Source organism: Thalassophryne amazonica, unplaced genomic scaffold (assembly GCF_902500255.1).
Source record: "Thalassophryne amazonica unplaced genomic scaffold, fThaAma1.1, whole genome shotgun sequence".
Taxonomy (NCBI): Eukaryota; Metazoa; Chordata; class Actinopteri; order Batrachoidiformes; family Batrachoididae; genus Thalassophryne; species Thalassophryne amazonica.
In genome coordinates this window covers 22,503-33,099 of record NW_022986481.1, presented here as the reverse complement: position 1 = coordinate 33,099, position 10,597 = coordinate 22,503, and the positions used below count along the sequence as shown (strand labels likewise).

Genomic DNA, 10,597 nt, shown 5'->3' with positions numbered 1-10,597 from the left:
CACACACACACACACACACACACACACACACACACACACACACACACAAGATTCACACAGAAGGAAGAGGAAGACAGACGCGATCACCAGTCATGCTGCTGACAGCCGGGACACGCCCACATGCGCTCACACAGAGTGACTAGTTCACAACACCTAACTGAACTAACAAAGAAATAAAAACTGGCAAGAACACAAAATAAAATAATCAGAAAAATGAAACGCATTCTGAAAATACATCACAGCTTAAACAAGAGGCATGAAATAGGGAAAGAAGCAGAGTGGACAGCATACGTGAAACAAGAGGCCAGATGGGAAAAGCTGGACAAGCCAGAAGGTAGGTGAGAAACAGACCAGATAAAATATACACTAAGAAATAACAAAAAAACTTATTGAGAAAATAATCTGAGAAGCCATGGATACTAGAAATAACCCAAGGTCTATGATAACACAGAAAGCCCTAAATGTCAAACATGGAAGTGAAACGGACAGCAGACACAGAGAACAGGCGTGACACAGAAATTAATAAAAACCCCAGAACCAGCAGACATTGTGACAGAATGTCTAAAACCTGTCTGTCTGCAGTGTCTCTGACACAGGTTTCTAATGGATATTTTGCAGATTAATTTTGGTTCAAATATTTTCTTGGTAGAATAATGCAAGTGGTACAAGTGCATTAATAGTGGTACGAAATCAGACTTTCCAACCAAGATGACAGGGCAACTCCAGAGCTCAGTGTTATGGTCTGAGGACTACGATGACCCCAAAACAGAATCAGAAAAGCCTTTATTCACCAAGTATCTACAAGAATACAAGGAATCTGACTCTGGTTTGAACTGTACTCTCTCTGTATGAGCATATATAAATATACAGTAAACACTGACTAAATAATTCACAGTAACAATGTGCACTAAAAATGTGTGCAAAGGAGAAACAGACAAACAGACTGAAGTTGTACATGAGGTAGGTATATGAATTAATATACAAATAAGATTTATGAGTTCAATGGTATGAATATTTCATGAGGTGAAAGCTGGAACAAACCATTCAACCGAATTAAATATTCATTCCATTGAAAGAATGTAAAAACATTCATTATTTGTTTTATATAATGTCTAAAATAGATCCTTGTCAATTGATATTACATTAATTTATAAACAGAAAAGGGACTTAAATTTTGGTGTTCCATTGTACTCCAGTGATGCTGTGCACTGACTTAGGACTTCCATAAAAAAAAGAGACTTTGTGTAGTTCCTTAATCCAGCCAAAAATCACAGCGTTTCATATGAACAGCTCTTCATGCGTCCAAGCGGCTTACAGCAGAGTGGATTGTGTGTGTGTGTAGGTTACAAGCAGCACCACTTAGCTCAATCAAATCATCATGTCGTTGTCCCCCACGCGTGCACGCACACACACGCAACCGGGTCGGTCGACTGTGTACGTCCTCAGTGCAGCAAAAAAAAAAAAATCACTTCAGAAATGAGTCCAGCTTTTCTTCTCTCTTCCTGCTAACAGCCCCCAGACGGCACAGTGGATTTGTTTTGTGTGTGCAAGCGCACATGTTGTGTGCACGCGCATGTGTGGGGGCGCACATGTGCGTGCGCGATCACGTGTGTGCATGAATGAGGACGTGCACGATCACGCGTACATGTGCACATACAACCACGTGTGTGTGCGTGCACGAAGACATGCGCGTGTGTGTGTGCTGAGTGCAATGGTACCAAACGTATGGAACCAAATTTGCACTCTAAATGGAACCACACCACACTCTAAATGCAATGCAACACAAATGGGATGGATTAATCCATGTCATGTGGCATACAAAGCACCAATCAAATGACAAGGATCTATTCAGCTGTTATATAATGACTTTTATATAACAGCAGAGTGGAGCCATTTGATTGGTGGCTTGTATGTCACGTGACATGGATTATTTGTATCATTTGCCATTGTGTTTCATTCACTGTGCAATAGTTCTTTTTAGCGTGCAATTTCAGTACTATATGAAATGTGCTATTGCATGCCCCAACCAACACGCATGCTCACACTACTACACTACTTAGCTAAACACCAGGTGGTACCGCCCAGTACTGCAAATTTCCTCCCTGCTCTCGGGTTCAAATTTCCTCTACCACCCGGCACGGATTTTCCAAAAAATGAACTGAAATGTTGCTGATAAATGTACCAGTTTCAAGCTTATAGTGTCATACTTTTGTTTTATTTTGCAAGCAAATAATTAAAGAAATAAGAAATGTATTTCTTATTTTCTTCATCTCTGCCGCAAACAGCAGTGATCAACAGTCAGCTACTTTCAGCGCTCACTGAAAGCAGATCAGAACAGAGATGCACAGCATCTCTCTCCACTCTGACATAAAGGAAAAAAATCCATTAAATCCATTAACAGTTGCCACAAGGCGCTTTATATTGTAAGGTAAAAGTCATACAATAATTACAGAAAAACCCCAACGGTCAAAACAACCCCCTGTGAGCAAGCATTTGGCGACAATGGGAAGGAAAAACTCCCTTTTAACAGGAAGAAACCTCCAGCAGAATGAGGCTCAGGGAGGGGCAGTCTTCTGCTGGGACTGGTTGGGGCTGAGGGGAGAGAGCAGAGATCAATCACTAATGATTAAATGCAGAGTGGTGCATACAGAGCAAAAAGAGAAAGAAACACTCAGTGCATCATGGGAAACCCTGCAGCAGTCTAAGTCTATAGCAGCATAACTAAGGGATGGTTCAGGGTCACCTGATCCAGCCCTAACTATAAGCTTTAGCAAAAAGGAAAGTTTTAAGCCTAATCTTGAAAGTAGAGAGGGTGTCTGTCTCCCTGATCTGAATTGGGAGCTGGTTCTACAGGAGAGGAGCCTGAAAGCTGAAGGCTCTGCCTTCAGAATGGAAATGGCTGTGGTGAATACCTACTTTAAGAAAAGGGAGGAGCACAGGGTAACATATAAAAGTGGAGGAAAGTGCACACAGGTGGACTACATTCTTTATAGGAGATGCAAGCTAAAAGAAATCAGAGACTGTAAGGTGGTGGCAGCAGAGCGTGTCATTAGACAGCATAGGATGGTTGTTTGTAGGATGACTTTAGAGGTAAAGAAGAAGAAGAGAGTGAGAGCTCAACAAAGGATCAGATGGTGGAAGCTGAAGGAGGAAGACTGTTGTGTGAAATTTAGCGAGCAGGTGAGAGAAGCACTGGTTGGAGGGGAAGCAATTTTGGACATCTGGAAAAGTACTGCAGATGTCGTGAGGGAGACAGCTAGGACAGTACTGGGTATGACATCTGGACAGTGGAAGGAAGACAAGGAGACTTGGTGGTGGAATGAAGAGGTCCAGGAAAGCATAAGGAGAAAGAGGTTGGCGAAAAAGTTATGGGATAGTCGGAATGATAAAGAAAGTACACAGGAGTACAAGGAGATGTGGCGTAAGGTGAAAAGAGAATTGGCAAAGTGAAGGAAAAGGCATATTGCGAGCTTTAGAATATGTTGAATAGTAAGGAAGGAGAAAAGGACTTGTACCGATTGACCAGACAAAGGGATAGAGCTGGAAAGGATGTGCAGCAGGTTAGGGTGGTAAAAGATGCACATGGTAATGTGCTGACAAGTGAGGAGTGTGTGCTGAGAAGGTGGAGGGAATATTTTGAAGAGCTGATGAATGAAAAAAATGAGCGAGAGAAAAGGCTGGATGATGTGGTGAGAGTAAATCAGGAAGTAAAAGAGATTAGCAAGGAAGAAGTGAGGGCTGCTATGAAGAGGATGAAGAGTGGAAAGGCAGTTGGTCCAGATGACATTCCAGTGGAGGCATAGAAATGTCTAGGTAGATGGCAGTGGAGTTTCTAACCAGATTGCTTAATAAAATCTTGGAAAGTGAGAGGATGCCTGAGGAGTGGAGACGAAGTGTGCTGGTTCCTATTTTCAAGAACAAGGGTGATGTGCAGAGCTGCAGTAACTACAGAGGCATTAAGTTGATCAGACACAGCATCAAGTTATGGGGCAGAGTAGTAGAAGCTAGGCTTAGAAAACAGGTGAAGATCTGTGAGCAGCAATGTGGTTTCATGCCGAGAAAGAGCACTACAGATGCAATGTTTGCTTGTCCACAAACACACATTGTGTGTTTGTGGACTTAGAAAAAGCTTATGATAGGGTGCCAAGAGAAGAGCTGTGGTATTGTATGAGGAAGTCTGGAGTGGCAGAGAAGTATGTTAGGGTAGTGCAGGACATGTACAAGAATAGTGTGACAGCGGTGAGATGCGCAGTCGGAATGACAGACTCATTCAAGGTGGAGGTGGGATTACAGCAAGGATCAGCTCTGAGTCCTTTCTTGTTTGGTGATGGACAGGTTGACAGATGAGATCAGACAGGAGTCTCCATGGACTATGATGTTTGCAGATGACATTGTGATCTGTAGTGACAGTAGAGAGCAAGCTGAGTCTAGTCTGGAGAGGTGGAGATATGCTTAGGAGAGAAGGGGAATGAAAGTCAGTAGGAGCAAGACTGAGTACATGTGTGTGAATGTGAGGGAGCCCAGTGGAATAGTGCAGTTACAAGGAGCAGAAGTGGTGAAAATAGATGGGTTTAAATATTTGGGGTCAACTTTTCAAAGTAATGGAGAGTGTGGTAAAGAGGTGAAGAAGAGTGCAGGCAGGGTGGACTGGATGGAGAAAGGTGGCAGGAGTGATTTGTGACCAAAGAACATATGCAAGAGTGAAGGGGAAAGTCTACAAGACAGTAGTGAGACCAGCTATGTTGGACAGCTTAGAGATGGTGGCACTAACAAAAAGACAGGAGGTGAAGCTGAAGATGTTGAGATTCTCTTTGGGAGTGATGAGAATGGACAAGATTAGGAATGAACATATCAGAGGGACAGCTCAGGTGGGACGGTTTGGAGACAAAGTCAGAGAGGCGAGATTGAGATGGTTTGGACATGTGCAGAGGAGGGACCCAGGGTATATAGGAAAAAAGATGCTGAGGATGGAGCCACCAGGCAGGAGGAGAAGAGGGAGGCCAAAGAGGAGGTTTATGGATGTACTTAGGGAGGACATGCAGGTGGTTGGTGTGACAGAGGAAGATACAGAGGACAGGGTGAGATGGAAACGATTAATCTGCTGTGGCGACCCCTAACGGGAACAGCTGAAAGACAAAGAAGAAGATATAAAACAAATAATGAATGTTTTTCGTTCTTTCAATGGAACAAATATTTCATTCCGTTTCACCTTGTTGAATGGTACATTCTATCTTTCACCTCATGAAATAGTTGTACCATTGAACTCATAATCATTCATTATTTGTATATTATGGCAGGTTAAGTTGTTCATCAGTGTGACGGCCTGTATAAAGAAACTGTTCCTGTGTCTTGCTGTTTTGATGTACAGAGGTTTGTAACATCTACCAGAGGGGAGGAGTTTAAACACTGTGTGTCCAGGGTGTGAGGGGTCTGCAGAGATGTTACCAGCTTGCTCTTTGGTCATGAACTGGTATAAGTCTTGGATGGAGGGCAGGCTGGCTCTCACCCTAACCCTAACCTCAACCCCAAGTAAACAGGCAACCAGGACACAATACTGAGAGTACAAACCAAGTGCTTTAATGGTCCAAGTGAAAACAAAACAAGCATATGCCGGTATGTGCATACAAAAAAATATCCAACACAAAACACAAGGCAGAAAAATAACTGGGAGGTGTGATGGGGGACAATTAAACTAAAGACAGATGACAACCCGGTGCACGAATATCCAAAGGTGTACTTGCACACGTAGCAAATATAAAACAGATCATGAGATGAAACAACACTACACATGAGCAGACAAATGTAACATTAATCGCTGTCAGGATTTGGCCCATTCAGGGTCCTGGTCATATCTTCCTCATTTTGCCTCACTGCTGGTTTTGATTATTCTGTCTGTGGTTTCTGTTTATCTCTGTCTTGTGTCTTCTCATCTTGTTATGCTCTGTTTATGATTAGTTTTGTTTCATTTATTTTCTTTGTATCACCTGGTTGCCATGTATTTAGTTTTGTCTTTGTTCTTGTCCAATTTGTAGTTTGTTTTTTTGTATTGCTCATTGTTGTGCATTTGTGTTCTTTCACTCATGGTTCCTTTAGTTACTTAGGTCTCAGTTTAGTTTTATCACATTTAGTGTATTATGCTTTAGTCCCTGGTTTTGGTTATTGATTATCTTGTGTTTTCTCCTGGTTATGTTCCTTTGGTTGTGTATTTCATTCTCTGTCAATCATTTTTTCTAGTTAGTCATTAGTCTGCTTGCCACTTTATCAGTTATTGTATCACCTTTTATTCTGTAGTCATCTGTTCCGTTCATCACTAGATTGTTAGTATTACATGTATCTGTTTGTTTGATCATAGGTTGTATTTGTTACTCTTGTATGTCCATTTGGTGAGTTCTGCCTTAGTTAAGTCTCTGCCTTTTAGTTTCTGGGTCCTGTCACATGAGCACATCAGTTTGTGGTATTCAGTTCTTTTTGTCTCTGTTGGTTGTGGGTGTGTCTCTGGCACTGAGTTGTTTTGTCTGTCACGCCAACCTGTCTTGTCTGGCCACTCCCCTTCCTGACCCTAACCCTAACCCTAACTCCCCTGGTGTTGAAGCTCTCACAGTCCCTCACTTCCCTGCTAGTTTGTTGATCGTGTGTCACATCCTCGCCTACTTTGTCACAGTCTGTTTGCTTCGTTTTTGACTTTGCTTGTTTGACTCGATCTCCGCCACGCCGTGAACCTGACCCCTGCTTGTGTACTGAACTACAAATCTGCTTCTCGCTTGTCTGTACTGCCGCACCGCTGACTGCCTTTTGTGTACTGGACCATTGCCTGTTTCTTGATAAAGCTCATTTTTACCTCCACACTTCAGCCTGCAAGTCTGCATAGTGTGTCCTACCACTGTCTGTGCCACGCCACATGCAGTCATGACAATCGCCTGGCAAATGTAAAGACAAACGGGGAGGCTATAAACAGGAGAACGTTTGAGTGACAGGTGCAAAATCATAACGGCCTGGAAATAACAAGGATACATGAAAAACTCAAGGAACAAAGAATGCAAAAACACATGGAACAGAAAAACAACATGATAAATTATAAACCCTCAAATACTGATCAGATAACAAACCTAAAGACAAATGCAAGTAACAACATAAAACAAGAAAGGTGACCAACCACAGAGAACACAATAATAGACACTGAAGAACCAAAACCACAACACCAGGAACCCAGAGGATGGGGAACACAGAGACCCGACAGGAGTACAAAATACAGAGACATGATGGACCAGGAACCGAGGACTGACTGAGACACACAGACAGCAGACACATCCTGAAGGAGACAGACAGCAGGAGAAGCCCACATACACACATGAAAAAGACACTGAAAAAGAAAACACACAAATGACAGATGCACAAGTGAACATATACATACGGGACCCACATGACAGAAACACACATGAGACTCCAGACACAAACCAGGAAACAGGCACCCACTCAGAGATACGCCAGACCAGCGGTACGCATGCCTGCATGCACACACACAAACACACACACACAGGACTCACACCAGACACGGACACAAAGCAGGAGGCAGACATACGATTCATACACATGACAGACACAGCCCAGGGGTGCATAAACAACACATGAACTACAGGTGATTCACAGAAAACCGCATGGGGTCATGGCCACAGGCAAAACACAGAATTTACACCACAGATAGATATTAGGGCATGGAAGACTCCACTGAACTTTGGAGTTGATCTGACTCAAGATCCAGATCCTGGATCAAGATTTTCCTTTATGTAGTATTTGAAGGATTTCTTCAAAATTAATTCACGGATTCTCACCATATTTCCACCACAGATAGATATTAGGGCATGGAAGATTCCACTGAATTTTGGGGGTGATCCAGATCCGGATTGGCGGACATCAGAAATCTGTTTGCTCTTGTTTTTACTTTTAATTTCAAGTGCACAAAATATCACAATATTAGGACTTAGAAACCTGGACAGTGTAGCACCCAGATCATATAGCAGGAAGTTGTCCTGGAATGTTCGGTTTAAATTCAACATTTTGTGTTATTTTGTGGAGGCAATTTTTAGAAGCATCTCCACAAAAGAACAAATAAAAATGTGTTTCTTTCCAAAACTGAAGCTAATGTTTGTATGTTTGTCATTTCTCCGAGTGCAACCACTAAGCTTTGGGTTGGCTGTGTTTTGGCTGCAGACTGTTCTGAACACCATGTGTGGTTATGGTGTGCAGGAGCTGGATGAAAGCTTGGCCAGCCAGTATGTCTTGACCATTGGCTGCCTGGAGAAGATCATGTGGTGGACCAAGCAGAACCTGCTACTGGTTGCTGGTCTGACTGCCAGCCTCTTGCTACTTGAAGTAATACCTGAATACTTGACACATCCACAGTGCTTTCAATGGGACAACAAAGAATACTGACTAGTCCACACAGTCGTCTTAGTGTTAAATATGAACAGTTTTTACAGCTGAAGAACTGCATGTTGGTAGAACTGCTGAAGTTTGAGGTGACAGAAGTCAAATGTGTCCAAAGTAGAAATGGATCGCTTTCTCGCTAACCATGCCACCAAATACAGGTGAAAAAAAAAAATCGTTCTTTGCAGCATGATTTTTTAAAAGTGTTTGCGTTCAGTTGGCAGAAAAACAGTGGATCTTGGTTACAACACTCACAGCACAACCAAATAATAATAAAAAAAAATGTGTGTGTGTTTCTCTTACAGCTCTGCATGATCTGCCTCGCAGCTGTACAGATTTCAAAGATAAAGAAAGTCCAGCAACAGAAGAAACGCAATGCAGAAAGAACCAAGTTGGAACATAAAGACAGCTACTGGCTTCCTGCTTTTGCAGAATTTGAGGACTAGCTAACCTCAAACTGTTGGTGGATAAATGTTTTTTTTTTAATTAAGGAATGCATTTGGTCTGGCCTGAGTATTGGCTAACAACAGCAGCTTGATGGTTTCTATCGCCAAACTCCGCCCCATTCTCTCCCTCTCAGATGCTGAAAAGCTGGTCTCTCCTCCAGACTGGACTACTGCAGTGCACTTCTCATCGAGATCCTAGCAAGAACCTGCAGAGGCTCCAGTACATCCAGAACTCTGCAGCTAGGATGCTGATGAGAGTGCACAAACATGAGCACATTACCCCCATGCTCCACTCACTTCACTGGCTTCCTGAATCCACCAGGATTGAATACAAGGTCTCCCTCCTTACACACCAATGTATCTATGGACATGCCCCCCCCCCCCCCCCCCACACACACACACACATACACACACCTCAAAGAACTCCTCAACCCACAAAACAACACGTTCCTCCCACTCCACTCACTTAAATCTCCTTCACACACCCAGAACCAGGCTAAGAACCATGGGAGATAGGGCCTTCTGTGCTGCTGCCCCATGCCTGTGGAATGCCCCCCCTGACACCCTGAGGGCACCACAATCCACTGACTGTTTTAAAAGGAGTCTAAAGACATTTCTCTTTAACAAAACCTATGGTCCATCCTTTTAGATGTTTATTTTAAATTCTTTCTATTTTAAAATATGACTGCTTGTCTTGTTTTGTTTTTTGCTCTTATTGCATCTTTTTATCCTGTAGCCCTTTGAGATCACTGATGAAAAGGGCACTATAAATAAAATGTATTATTATTTATTATTGTGTTACACCTAAAACTCAAAGCATCAGTTTTACATAGATTCAGTGTCACATCATAAACAGATTTTTGAAAGGGTGAAAACAAATTTCCAGACTAAATCAGAAACATCAAGTAGAGGGACTTAAAACAGTACTGCAAAATAAATGATTTATGGGCCTATGCAGAGGGGTTTTGAGAGCTGTCTTTATTAAGCCTCCTCAAACCTCACTGCCCATTCCAGTAAAAAAAAAAACAGCAAAACCTTTATGTGCATATGTTCAGCACCACAGAAGTTTGCAGACTGCCCATGGAGACTTTAACTGCTACACATGCAAATTCTGCAGGTTTTGTGAAAGCTCAAGAGACAGACTTCAAAAACAGTAACTTCCTCCCATGATGATGACATCACAGTCTAACTCTGTCCACCACATTACAAGAAACCTGCAGAGATTGTCTCTGTCCCAGTAAGAATATCAAGAAAAGAAGAGATAGGACAGTCAACATGCTGCTTTCTCCTTTATGCCAGCAATTTCACTCAGCTGGCGGCATGGCTGTGTCGTCCGCCAAGCTATAGGACGTTTGCTTGAGTCGGTATTGCCATTCGAATAGAATGTGAATACAAGGGAATGATGCCTTGTAGTGATTTTGATGTGTTTGTACACATGTTGTGGCTGAGTTTTTTGGTTGTACAGAGAAAAAAAAGTGTTCATTCTGAAAATTGACAAGTCATACCTTGGGCTGACGTGTTAGTCCGAAGGTTTGACAAAAATAAAATGTGATTTTTTTTTTCACTTTCATGGCCTATTTGGGATGCTGAACAAGAATCTGTCACTATAAATTGTATTTGAACAAGTATAGACACGCCGGGTCAGGAAATTAGTCCTCTTGTCTGGCCTGAGACTACTTTGCCGTAACGCGGCCAGAAAGCAAGTGTTTGACCAAAGCATAACAAAC

The 10,597-nt window shown here is 42.4% G+C and overlaps 1 long non-coding RNA gene across 1 annotated transcript; it reads left to right on the top strand.

Moving 5' to 3' along the window:
* The first annotated feature begins 7,833 nt into the window (after positions 1 to 7,833).
* LOC117506243 lies at positions 7,834 to 9,963 on the top strand. The gene is made up of 2 exons (XR_004559412.1): positions 7,834 to 8,370; positions 8,730 to 9,963. It is a non-coding gene; the product is annotated as an uncharacterized LOC117506243 (long non-coding RNA).
* Positions 9,964 to 10,597: the final 634 nt, after the last annotated feature.